The 13,801-nt window shown below is 44.1% G+C and overlaps 1 protein-coding gene across 3 annotated transcripts in view; it reads right to left on the bottom strand.

Annotated features, from left to right (window-relative positions):
* Positions 1-11,048, bottom strand: part of GARRE1 (granule associated Rac and RHOG effector 1) — a 58,087-nt gene extending 47,039 nt beyond the window's left edge. The window contains exon 1 of one of the 3 annotated variants that reach the window (XM_030227517.2): positions 10,973-11,048. The gene's annotated coding sequence lies outside the window, so the exon portion shown is untranslated. Of the gene's footprint in view, positions 1-5,554; positions 5,683-10,087; positions 10,240-10,972 lie in introns of those variants that run through there. The other 2 variants (XM_030227518.2, XM_009095960.4) reach the window with 2 other exon arrangements.
* Positions 11,049-13,801: the final 2,753 nt, after the last annotated feature.

The following is a 13,801-nucleotide window of genomic DNA, read 5'->3' as shown; positions in this document are numbered from 1 at the left end:
CAATCAGGAGAGTTTTACATGGCAATTAAAGTTTAAAGCAGGGGGAAAAAAAGTAAAAAACTAAAGTTTTTACTTTTAGTAAAACTAAAAGTAAGAACAAAAATAAGCACAGGGGGAAAGGAGAGTGACTGGATTCAGCAGCATAAAAAAATAAGATAATTCTGTGCCTGGCAATGAAACTGAGGGGTTTTTTTTACAGCATATCAATATAACAATATTCAAAATTCAGATGAAACTATATTTTAGGGCTCTCAAATGCTATTAGTGAGGCATCCTGCTGCTTTCTGAGTTGCTCCATGCCTATCAGCAAATCACTTTAAACAGCAAAGTCACTTGTAAAACGGAACCTTAGCTCCTCTTAGAGCTAATGTTTTATTCTCTGTCTGGAACAGAAAATTATTCCATGGACTGCTTTTCCTATTTTTCAGGTGATTATGCTGGCATTTCTTTGTCTCTGAAGTTGAAACATACACTCTGTTTAGGGGTCATTTCTTTGTCCACACTTTGGTCACAACAATGATTTTTATTAGTCCAAACTGACACTTATTTAAAAGTGATAAAAACTATTTCAATGTTAAATTCAGCAATCTCAACTAGTAAGCACCTAGAAGATAACTACTCAAGAAAAAGCATCAATGAAAAAATCTTGTGGCATGGAGGTTTTCACCATACACCAATGCTGTAAATACCTGACTTACCTTATCCTGAATTCACAGAATGTTTTGGGTTGGAAGAACCTTAAAGCCCATCTCATCCCACCCCTGCCATGGGTAGGGACACCTTCCACTACCCCAGCTATCCTTGGTTATTCCAAGGGCCCATCCAACCCAGCCTTGGACATTTCCAGGGGTGGGGCAGCCACAGCTTCTCTGGGCACCCTGTGCCAGGGCCTCAGCACCCCCACAGGGGATAATTCCCTCCTCATATTTAATCTAAATCCACTCTCCCTCAGCAAAGGCAATTCTCCCTTGTCATATCACTACATGATTTTGTGAAAAGTGACAGATTGAAGCTTGTTATTCATAAAGGGTTTTTTACCTAATATTTGTAGTTCTAAAAGATTACATTGTATAGTCTCAATTACTATTGAGTTCATGACTATGAGCAGTTGCTTTGCTGTGTTTCTTACTACAGCCTTCTCCTATTTAACAAAACCCAACATTTTGAACAAAGAAAAGAAAACCAGCAAATAAAAAGGGAAGGAACTGCAGTGTAAGGGCAAGTAAGCTCAAGTACCTGCCACACAACCTTCAGCTCACCACCAGTCCAGGATGAGGCAGCATCTTCCATAAGGAAGGAGATGAAGCAGCAGTTTTAGAGAAAACAAGAACCAGCTCTCCCCTTCACACCATCTACAAAGCATCACTTTGGAAGTCTGAGTCCTGTGAATGCTGGCTCTTCCCAAAGAGGAGCACAACACCTGCCCTGCTGTGCTGGAACAGCCAGCAGTTAAGACAAAGGCATCTTACACCTGAGGACACACACTGACACATGTAAGTCAATTTGTCAAGTGTTTCCCTCCTCTGAGGGTTATTCTGCAGCTGCAATTACCATTCCCTGCTTTTTTTCAGAATATATGAAGTGGGTGCTCTGAGATCACAAGGTTTAGGCTGGTTTAGACAGAAACCCACCATCCTTTGGCCAAAACACTACTACCTGCCTATGACAGTGTAAGGCCAGGGAAAGCCACTGAACTACAGCAATGGTGTGATGTAAAAGAAGAAATTTAAAAAATCCTCAACACAAATCCTTAGCAACAGCTAAATAAAGGATTTTAAGTCCACTAAGGCAACAGTGCTTTGAGGCACAATGAGGTTTTTCACATGCTACTGAGCACAATAATCAATATTCACACACAGCTACTTCCAATTTTGCCTAAAGTCTACTGTTCCAAATTATACCAGTTTAACTTTGCTCACATTAGAATTCATTTTAGAGAAAAATATTTAGCACAGACCCAATATGCAAGATGCCCTCCATTCATATTATAATTTATTCTTTAACACACTGAACATCTGAATCAAAACACAGCACCTTCCTGGGAACGCTTGTGATTATGAAGACTGGATCACTTACAAAACTTTAAGTCCAAAAGGAAAAGGAAAATTATTATGTAGTGTAGAAAATTTAGTAAACTATACTTAGCCTTGTTTTTCTTGGTCTTTCATTTCATGTGCAGCAAAATGCAATCAACACAGCAGAGAGAACTCATGCTCCAGACCAGAATAAATCAAACAGCATATGCAAAAAAGACACATTATATCACCTCCCTGAAAGCACAAGAATTTTTGGAAAGAAACTGCTTCATCTGTCCTACAACAATTTCAGAACAAAATGAACAAAATACAGATACAACTTTTTAGAGAAAGCAGCTGACTGAAATATGTCATTTTCTCCTGTTTCAGACCATGACTTAAAATACCAGTACCAACATATGTCATCAGACAGGGGAAAGCACCCACTGGCTGCAATGTGAAGCTGAAAAAAGCCAATAAAAATGTGAATGTCTCAGGAAAAAGAACAAACAACAACATTAAGCCAGATGTCATATAAAGACATATAAAGCCAAGTCATATAAAACCAGCAGCATTCTTCACCTCTCACACTGCACAAAGTTAAGGGCCATGAAGGCCTTTCAAGTAAAACACAGCAAAAGATGCTGAAACACAAGAGAAGGGAGTCTAGACAGACATTTCCATCAATAATCCCCCTAAGTGCAAGGGAATCATGAATAAGAGGAACCTGAGAACAGCAGCATGCCACCTACAGCCATGTCCTCAGAAGCTTAGTTTAAAAATCACTGCAAATTGTCACACCCCCTCCCTCCCAATCAGTGCACTGCACAAACAAAAAACTGTGCAGCTGTTTAATAACAAATTAAACTTAGACTCTGTACCTTTAAAGGCAGAGGAGCTCCTCAGCCCTGCCCTCTGCTAGCCTGAGCCAGAGCAATTCCCACACCACAGTGTTCACCTAACACACCTGGCCAAGAGCACCCTGCAGAAGCACCCAAACACACAGCACCCACCTGACACCTCAGGGACTGCTCCTGGCATATGCCAGGCACCTGATGGACACTGACATATGGGAAAGGAGGGCACACACAGAGGAGCTCTCATCTTCTAACCCATGTTCAGCACAAGTACAGAGCAAGCCATGATCTGTTATTCATTTGTCTGACTGTATCAGACAATCCCAGTCAAACCTCCTACAACCCAACCATTCCAGGAACTAAGATTAGAAAAAAAGAAAACCCAAACAAACTCTTTTCCTGCTGCATCTTCAAAGGAAGAAAATGCACTTCACCCAAAAAACATTTCCCTAAATCTTGTGTGTCAACTACAGATTTAATCTATCATACCAATTCATCACCACAAAAATGTAACATTCCTATAAAAAAACAAAAAATGTATCATTAGTGGTTTTCAACAGATTTCATATCCAGAAACATCTGCAGAGCAACAGATTCACTTAACCAGTCAAGGAACTTTGCTAACCACTAAAGCAAGCAACAGATTTATTCAAAATAGCACAGGTCAGATGTACCACTTTTCCACATGGAAAAAGCTGTAAGTGCACTTGACCAGAGACTGCCAAACCAGACCATACATGTCCCACAACCCAGCATTTGGTCTTAAAACTGAAATAGTCATTCATGTGAAAGACAACATTTAAATTAGTGCTGATAACCTGGATCTGTAGAATATCTTTGCTGAGAAGAAGGTATGAACAAGTCTCTGTTAAATTCATAGCCAAGTTTTCTATAAAATTTCCTAATTATCAAAGTTATTTTGTAATACCTGCCTTAAACTTTACAAGGTTTGCTTCTCTTTGGGCCTGGAATGGGGTCAAAGTGCTGAATTCAACATCACAATCTGCTGCCCTGGAAATTATTGCAATGTTTACACAAAGAAGTTTATTATGAGATCTAATAGGATTGCTCAAAAAAATGTTTTCATTCTCCTTCTGAAAGCAATACAAGACAGACAGAAAGACTCCTTTGAGTAAGGACTTCTCCAACATTTTAATACAGAACCAAGCATGCTCCCAAAAGCAGAATGTTGCTATAACATGCTCTGTTTTTCAGGGTTTGGTTCTAATAACTAATATTTCTTTCCAAGACTCCATACAATTTTCATCAGCATGAAACAAAAATAAGCCACAGAATTAGAAGTTCACATACATTTGCATTACTTTAGGAAATGTAATTTTTGGTTGACCTACCCTGCTCTTCTATACATAAATTTCAGCAACTTCTCTTTAAAAACAGCCAAAACAGATGTAACACAAACAGAGTATTAACCTTATTTCTATCAGAAGATGTGATCTATTCACACTGGTGGAAGGACAATTTATTTGTACTGCACTGTGAGTTACTGAAGGATGCCCAGTTTGCTCTCTGTCCATAAGGAATGTCCAAGTACCTACTCACACCTCTGCTCTCCTGCCAACAACAGTCTTGGTGTCATCTGCACCACCCACAACTGAACTCAGTAAAATAAAATTTTCATCATTACCACATTTCTTTATTCTCTTTTGTTTCTTTAGTAAATTAAAGGTTTTTATTTTTCCTAAAAAATACATGCATATTTAGGAGAAGATCTATTTTTCATCATCATATTAAAGTTTCTGATTGCATCACTTGCTTGCAAATGCTTATCTCATATAGCAAAAAGGGATAATTGCCTTATTATTTAATAAAATAAAGCATAATTGCCTTATTATTTAAATATTTGCAAGTTGTATTGCTCAGCTGAGAAACCACGAATAAACACCTAACTATGTGTTTGGTAAGAGGCTAAATAAAGTTTATTCTGCAGCTCAGACACATGCACTGAGGAGGCAGGATTCTGGAACAATGTCCTCACACAGTTTTAGTTAATGCTGTTCCACACCACCTGGCCTTAACTCCTGCTTGGACCAAGAGCTGCAGAGCACTCAACACAAGCAGCATTGCTACTCTCCCCTCCCACCAAGGACCTTCTCTGCTCAGCATCTTTCACTCTTTTACAAACACAGGGGCCTCCAACAAATGATGAACACCTGCATTCATTTTTACCTGCATGTGACAAACATGGTTTCTTCTGAGTATGTGCAGATTACAAACTCATCCTACACTGAAGTTCCCCTGAAGAAGAACACACAGAACTGGAAGAAAAGCATTTTTAGGTACCCTCTTCCTCCTTGTATCCTTCCTCCTTCCACATAATACAATACCATCTGGTGCAAGACTTGCAAATAGCATTCTGAGAAACATTTTGAAATACTCACCAGAAAGAGGTTACGTTCCTCAAATCTTTTGGAGTCTGGCACAGAACTACATTTACCACTGTGATCCTTCCCCTGTGATTCCCCAGTCTGTCACTGCAGCTGTGAGGATGCAGCCACGAGAAGAGTCTTTCAAGAAGTGTTTCTGTGTGTGTCCTTCCTAGGCACTACAGCCCTCTCTGCTTTTCACAAGTTTTGTTACATGATCAAATAAAAAGAATATCTGGCTTCTTCAGGATGAGATTACCAGCTACAAATATTTTTAAGGGACTTCAAAAAATATTACCTTGTACTTAGACTCTTAGGAAAGATCCAGATTTTCCTGGAATGTGAGCTGCAGACATTCAGGTGCTTTACCTTTCTCCAGGGAAGTCCTTGTGCTTGGACTCAAAGTGTTCCCAGGTACACAGCCAACTTCTGTAATATGTACAGAAGAGCAGGAAGTTCAACTTTCATTAAAAAATACCTAGTACCATTGCCATGAATATCCTGGCATGAGACAAATCATGTGGACATGCTTCAAAGGATCTAATTTTACCCCAATAAATCCAGAGGAATTCCCAACACCATCCAGAAACTCACAAACATACCAGTTATGACAGTCAGGTAATCTACTCCGGAAACTAAAAACACTCAGTTACTGACAGGATTAGAGATAAATTTCATTGGTAGACAACCCTCACATGAATGAATCACACTAGAGATGCCTGTGGAGAAATGGAAAAAAGGAAGTTCCTTGTTCCTGCTCTTCTCCTGCTCTCTCCTCTACAACTCTGCTTTAGAGTTCCCAAAATGTGTTAAAATAAAGCATTAAAGAAACTAAGTTCAATATTATTATTTCTATCAAGGGAAACAAACTTTCTCTTACATTCAGAAGCTGTTTAGGTTGAGATTTATTCTGCTCCCAGATTGCAGAGTACACGACACAGAGCCCAAGGAATTTTCTATAATTGGACAGTACCATTTAAATGTCAGCTTTGAGTGCACAACTAAACAAGAGTCACACCTAAAACACTGCTATTAAACAGCCAGCTGACATGTTCCCCTACAGCATTCTAACCAGCACAGAGGTAGTGTCAGGAAAGAACAAAAATAGAATAGCTCAACATGAGGAGTGACCGACAGGGTGGTGGAAGAATTCTCCTGTTGAAATTTCCCAAAGAATCTCTCTTTTGCAATGCTGCTGTACAGAAATGCTTACCAGAAAATGTTAATGCCTGACAAGTACCCCACTGTAATATGACTTGATAAACCACAGAGTCTCGTTGACCCCAAACCCCCAACCACTTGAAAAAGCAGAAAACTGTCAGGAAAGTCAGCAACAAAAGATCATGAAGAAGGAACAATGAAAATCTAGCTAGCCTAAACTAGAAAATACTCATCAGATATTTCAGGGAGAAAATGTTACTAAAAACATAAGCAGGAATTGGTCACAACTTAGGGATGCATTGTAAAGATGTTTCCTAAGGCATTATTTTGTCAATGTGACCCTAACAGTAAAACATGGGCAGTTACTCTACAGCAAAAAAAAAATTTTTTAAGTTTTTTGTTTGCTTTTTAGCTAATACAGCAAAAATTCTATCTGCCAGTGCTATTGTGTTCTCCTATGAGGGCTTTCCTTAGAAGGAAGAATATTTATTTCCTTAGTTCAAATGGTTCTTCAAAGCCAAGTCCTAGAATATCACACTTCCAACTGGAGCTGGATAAGCTGCCCTATGTTATCACCAGACTGAAGCCAATTTGCCATCGATGGAATGCAGTATCACAGCTGGGAAAATGCCTGGCGTTCTGCACAGCCTCTCAAAGAGGCCTGAAAGGCTCACAGAGCCTCAGCTACTCCCACCTCAGCCCCACCCATACACTCACAGACACCCCAGAACTCCCCCAGCTGTACCTGGGGTCCTTGGCATTTCCCTTTTCAGCCCTTTTCTGTCATTCTTCAAAGCCCGACCAGCATTTCTAAACCCTCTCTTCTGCTTTTTCTCACACACACTCATTCCTTTTTCTTTTACTCCAAAACACTCCGGCCTGAATCCTTGGAAGTTGGTTTGCCTCATGCAAAACTTGAGACCTTAACAGAATCACACAGATCAATTCCCCAAAATTTATCTTAAATAACCAATACACTAATTCATTAATTACAGCAGGGTAAGACAAGATTGACACTCCAAGACCACACTTCTCAAAACAATTTGTCTAGTCACATTAGAGCTCTTCCAAGTAAAACACCTCATTACCACCAAAATTATCATTCTGAAGTTCCATTTCAAAATTCTTTTTTTCTCTCCTTGTTTTAATCACCATTTTGATAAAATTCAAGGACTGGACTAAACCAGTTTATCCACAGAACACTACAAGACTGCAATCCTATCAGACCAAATTGGCAATTAACCTGCAAAGCAGAATTTGTGAATGGAATGTGTCCTATTCACCCACACACACCTTAAAGGTTTCTTTAATGGCTGAAAGAACAAAAGTCCAAACAGCTCCTGATGTAAAATTGTCTTGAGGTACACGAATAGCAGAAGAGAAGAAACACAAAGCCAGAGGGGCAACAAACGCAACTTCAAGCTTCTTCTCAGTGAGTGTGAAAACCCATCTAACATATTCCAATTAATTTTCAATACATTTTTTCATCCAACAAGCCAGAATTCCAGGTTTTACAGGTATCAAGACACAGGACCTCCTGTGGCTTAGACCCACAGTCCCCACTAAGTTTCCAGCACACACAAAATCCAAAGAGAACCTGGAATGCACCATGGCCCAGAAGCATGGGATTGCCTGAAGCTTGTCACCACCACTCAATGCCCAAAGGGCATCCAGACACATCACCAAGCTCTAGGAGGAGCAGAGCAATTGCAACACAGATTTTTGTCAAGTGCAGCAGCAGCAGTTGCCCTCAGAGCCAGCCCCAGCAGAGCACCCTGTGATGAGGTTACCCATGCTGCTGGAAATGTCACCTTTCATGTACAACATAAACCCCTTCTGTAGCTACTAACAATACCCTGGCATTGTTTGCAACACGTAGGTTGTTGCACTGGCTAACACCCGATTCCAGTCATAATATTCTATCTACCTACAATGACCACAAGTAAACACTCATTCTCAGCCCTGACTGGTCCTGCAGCACAGCAGCAAGCTCCTGAGAGCTGCCACACTCCAGCAGGTTCTGTATCTCCCTGTGCAGTTACCTGTCTGCACTGATCAGACACTTCTCTCAAACTCTAGAAACACCTTGAGATTACTGGGAATAAAGGAGCTCTTTTCATACAGCACAATTAGTCATATCAGCAGTGATAGCTATTTTGAGCAGCACCCATTAATCACTATCATTAGCAGGATTTCTGGTGTACCAGCATTCATTGTACCAAGAACAAGTCTTTTCCTATTACAGTACTACCACACAAACAAAAGCAGCAGGAGCACAATTTCTCTTGACATAACCCTGCTTTGAGTAAGGCAAGTGGCAGCACTTAAAATGACGGTCAGTGTCAGGTTTAACGAAAAGCTTACTTAGGACAGAAAAATGCAATTCTTTAGCTGCAAAGAAAAACTGGCCACTGGTTGTATGCTGAGGCAGAAGGGGTGTTGAAAAATAATAAATAATGGGAAGAAGTGGGGAATAAAGATCTCAGGCTGGAGACAGCACACCCTCAGAAAAATAAGATGCCAGTGACCAAACCCAAGCTGACGCCCAAGAAGCAGAAGAAACCTAGACTTCACTTTTACACATCAGTAGCACACATTTGCCTTATTACATTTTATGAGGGATTATTTACCTGTTAGCCAAATTTCAGAGACTCAGAACAGACTTTCAACTAGAAAAATATTCCCTGTCCACATTGTTTCCAGTTTCCTAACCACCCTGAGTAACCCCGATGCAGACTGAGAGCAGCCAGCAGAAGCATTCCTCCTTACACCGACCGAGGGAGCAGCACCACGAGAGGCACAGAAAGCAGTGGCTCTGAGCTGCTCCAGCCTGGCTCCTCCGAGCACCAGGAACACCTACACTGACCTGAAACACACCTTCATCACACCTTTACCATACAGTAAATACTTAGAAAGGTCTGCTGGGAAGGAAAGAACAGAAAATACGGGAAGAAAGAAAAACCTCCCGCAAGTCTTGACCGTGGAAAACTCACCATTCTTTACAGAAGGGTCCAGCTTTACCTTCTGTAGAAACGTTGCCTGGTAGAACACTACAAGTGCAAAATCATGTTGGTACCCACGATACACAAACAGCACCTGCGCACATACCAAAATGGGCCAACACTGCTGATCCCATGAGCTGCACACCAAAACCTTCCTGTGGCCAGGAGCCACACAACACATACCACATACCTCAGGGAGGTGAGGTAAGGGGAGCTTCAGCCGCCTGTGCCCACAGAAAACAAATACAGTTCCTCAAGAGCACCACTACCCCTTTGCCGACAGCACTGAGCTGAGGAAACAGAAACATCCAGCAACAATAGCCTGAAAATCCAGCAGCTGTAGAGGAGAGATTGTCCAACAGGCAGCCGGCAGTTAGAGATGCAGTGCCATTTTGGGAGCCAAGCCTCAGCCCCGTGCCAGCTGCACGTGCCTCCGAAGCCACCGCAGGAGCCACTCTGTAACACCAAGTTTATTGCAGCTACGCACCACTGAGGTATGGCCCTCTTCACACCACCCAGACATCTGTGCCTCTATAAAATCAGTAATGATAATAATAACGGCCAATTTATACTTGTAACAGGGTGAATAACCTCACATAAAACAAACAAGTAAGACCTTCCGACTGCTTTCAAGTTCCTAAGCCGACATTCACCCGACAAATACATACCTCTAACCCTTTCCTCTCCAATCAAACGAATAAAATCCCTGAAGCAGGGAGAAGCAAGGGAGCATTGGTAAAGTTTTAAGCTACAGACCAAAATGCGTTATGCTCTTCTGCTGGCAGCTACCGTATGCAGACAACATAAGGCTCGGCAACAACAAGCGGCACTCGCAGCTCGCATCAGGTGAACAATCTGTACGCAGCCCCTGCAGCGGCGGGGGACGCCGCTGCCCGCAGGCCCCGGCCCGGGGGGCGCGGAGCGGCCCCGAGCCCGGCCGGGCTTTAGGCGGCGCCGCTGCCGCGCTGCCCGGGGAGCTCCGGCCGGCGCCGCCCGGGAGAGGCCGCGCGGCGGGGCCGCCCCAGCGCCGGGGGCCGGGCGGGCGCCCCGGGTCACCGTGGAGCAGGAAGGTGCGCAGGAATTCCCGCAGGCGCAGTCCCGGCCCCGCCGCGCTGCCCGGACTGCCCGCACTCGGGTCACGGGGGGGCGGCCGCAGCCCCCGACACCGCCCCGGGGCTGCCCCCGACACCGCCCCGGGCTGCCCCCGACACCGCCCCGGGCTGCCCCCGACACCGCCCCGGGCTGCCCCCGACACCACGGCAGGCCCGGCCCGGCCCCGCCGGGGCACCGCGGCCACGGTCCCGGCCACCGCCGCCTCGCCCCCTCCCGGCCGGGGCTCCCCCCAGCCCCATCCCCGCCGGCGCTTCCCGAGCGGCCCGGGGGCTGCCCCGGGCGCTGCCGCCCTCCGCGCCGCGTCCCCCCGGTGCCGCGGGCGCTGCCAGCCCGGTGCCCGCACGGCCCGGCCCGCGGGCCGCGCTGCGGGGCTCGGGAGGGCGCAGGCGGGGCCGGGTCGGGCCGCGGGGCTCGGCGGGGTCGGCGCAGCGTTCACTCACCTGCCCGCGACAGCCCCGGGCCCCGCGCCGAGCGCTCCGGAAACGGCGGCGGCTCCGCCGGGGCCGGGGAGGGGCCGGCGAGGGGCGGGCGGAGCCGCGAGTGACAGCGGGAAGGGGCGGCGGGAGCGGGCGGGCGGCGCCGGCCGCGGGCGGTGGAGCTGAGGGGGCGGGCGGGGACGGCGGCGGCAGCGGCGGCGGCGGCGCCGCGGGGTCCGGGCGGGGGGCGCCGAGCGCCCGGGACCCGCCCCGGGTGCGGGACGAAGAGCCCGAGGGGCGGCCTGGCGGCACAAAAAGGGAAAGGGGGATGAATTAATCGGGGAATATTTCACATGAGCTTAAAATTGTTAGGGGTCTCACTCTGTGGTTTTGGGGTCAGATGCAGCGTCCCGATTCAGGAGAGCCGTCCGAGATGGAAATCGCCGGCGGCACCTGCAAAATTCTGTCTTCCTTTTCTGTCCTAAGTCATTTGCTGAACAAACTGCAGGATTCAACGCTGGTGTTCAATGCATTTATTTGGGAATTATGTAAAACGCACAAACATCATCCCAAACTGATCCCTTTGACATAATTGTCATGGTGCTACCAGCTTTAGGAACTGTTGAGAAATAGGCCTGGTCTAGGATGTGAGTTTAAACTGGTTTCATATTATTTCTCAGGCTTAATGCAGGTTTTACACAGAAAAGTTTGCTGTACAAAATGATGTATTTTCAAATCCTATTTCTACAGAAAGACTCTCTGTTAATCCTGTCTTCCTTAGAAAAAGGTGATTGCTTTTTATTTCTGTGGCTTATTTAGAATCTTACCTTCTAAATGGAACAAGCATTTAATGATGTACAGAATTGTCTAGTAAAGTTAGAAAATAAAGTAATGTGTAGTAGTAGGAGAGTAGTTAAAAACTGTTAAAATACATGTAAGCAAAATTTTTGCCTACAAGGCTTAGCATCCAATCATCTGGCTCTCATTCCCCCCCAAAAAACCCCAAACCCACACACTTGGCTATGATACTCATCAAGTGAAAATAACAGTAATTTCAGTGCTGCTAATCAGAAAACTCTGTGGGAAGAAGTGAAATTGTCAATTTATTGGACACCTTCTAGCCACAAGCTAGAAATAGTTCTCAAGTAGCGTCTGCGGGGAGCTGCCTGGGAGCAATCTGTGGCTTTGTTTCCTTCTCCAGAACAGATGGTTGCTGGCAGACCCGGCTCCTCATCAGTGCCTTCTCTCTGAACCCTTCTGATTCTTGTATGTCTACTAAGCATGTCTCTTCCTAGTAAATTTAGTCCTCAAATTAAGAGATACCTGGGAAATACTTGGAAAGACACAAGGGAACAGAAGGCTGTCATATTGTTGGTTCCTTCAAGAGAGAGAGAGGTGTTGAGTATTCTTTGTACTGGAAGAGTACAATAAAGGGCTGGAGATGGTAAATTTTTTTAGCTTTTTTTTCTGCTTTTAACTAAATGGTTGCTGAGACATTGATTTTGAAAAAAGATAGAAAGACTGATGAGGTTTCAACAAGGTTTTATTTGGAAGAAGGTATAGCTATGAAGTGGAAAAACGGAGTGTAAAGGGAGTCAAAAGAAGCTGAAGAGGAAGGGAAAGAGAAAATAAAGTACTTGGATTAATTTTCCTTCATCCAAGAAAGATATTGAGACAAGACCTAAAAGTAATCTATAAAACCCCTCACAAAATTCCTCGTTTTCTTGGTTTAGTGTTGTTTTGCTTTCGGGTTTTTTTCAGGAACGAAAGGGAGATAATAACACACACAAACAGAGATGTATGTTTAGGGATGCTCCTATTCCCCGGCCGCGGGGAGCAGGGTGGCCCCCCTGGGGCTGGGTCAGGCTGGGCAGAGCCGGGCCTGCGGCAGGAGGGGACAGCCCCGGAGCTGCCCCTCGGGTGTGCTGCGTGTCCCGCCTGGCCTGGCCAAGAACGGGCTCAGCTCTGGGAGCTCCTCTGCCTCTGCCTCTGCCTCTCCCTCTCCTCTTTTAGCTGTACCCTGTTTTACCAACATGCAGTTTTACCAAGAGATCTCAAAACTCCGCGAGCCATGCTGACTAAAGTACGCTGTATTCACAGGCAGAAATCTGTTCTACAGACTGTCTTACAGCTCAATACACCAACGTGTTCTTTCTCACTATCTGGAGGTATCCAAATCTGCTCCTGTTTTGTTATCCTACTGATTTCATTGTATTCAGTGGAGTGTGCAGAAAGTGGTTCTGTCAACACTAACAGCGGAGTTACACACAATAGTAATATTTTTTATTTTGACTCCTTGGATTTATTTACATATTGTTATAGGGTGGTTTTTTGTTTTTTTTACAGTGCTGTATAACAACTTTTAGCACATAACTATCTCTAATGAGCAGACATTTCATTTGAAATTTACTGAAATTTATAGATTGATAGCATAAAGGCACAAAGGACTTGTAAGAACTGTAGCCTCAAAGTTAATATGTCTTACCAGATGGCAGGAATTTTAGACAGACTGTGAAATAAATAGGAAGTTCACACTTCCTGATATACACAGGGCATGAAAACAGAGTGCACGTGCAATTCAACAGAGTGTGTAATAACCAATGAAGAATAAAGAGGAAACTCTTAAGGGCTAGAAAATATGTGGTGTAGGTATCTATTGTGATACTGTGCATTAAAATTATTTTTCTGAGGTCTTACAATGCAATATTTAAAATGAGAAGTCTATTTTTAAAGTTTTGTGAATTCTATTTTGAAAGATGGTAGTATGATTAACTATTTAGTAAAGTCCTATGTAGATCAGCATAGAATGGATGTATTCACTTATGTTTGATGTTACATATAAGAGTGCTCTCC

This window comes from Serinus canaria, chromosome 11 (assembly GCF_022539315.1).
Source record: "Serinus canaria isolate serCan28SL12 chromosome 11, serCan2020, whole genome shotgun sequence".
NCBI classification, from domain to species: Eukaryota; Metazoa; Chordata; class Aves; order Passeriformes; family Fringillidae; genus Serinus; species Serinus canaria.
Note: the sequence above shows the minus strand (reverse complement) of the source record. Positions and strands in the feature narration are given on the sequence as shown.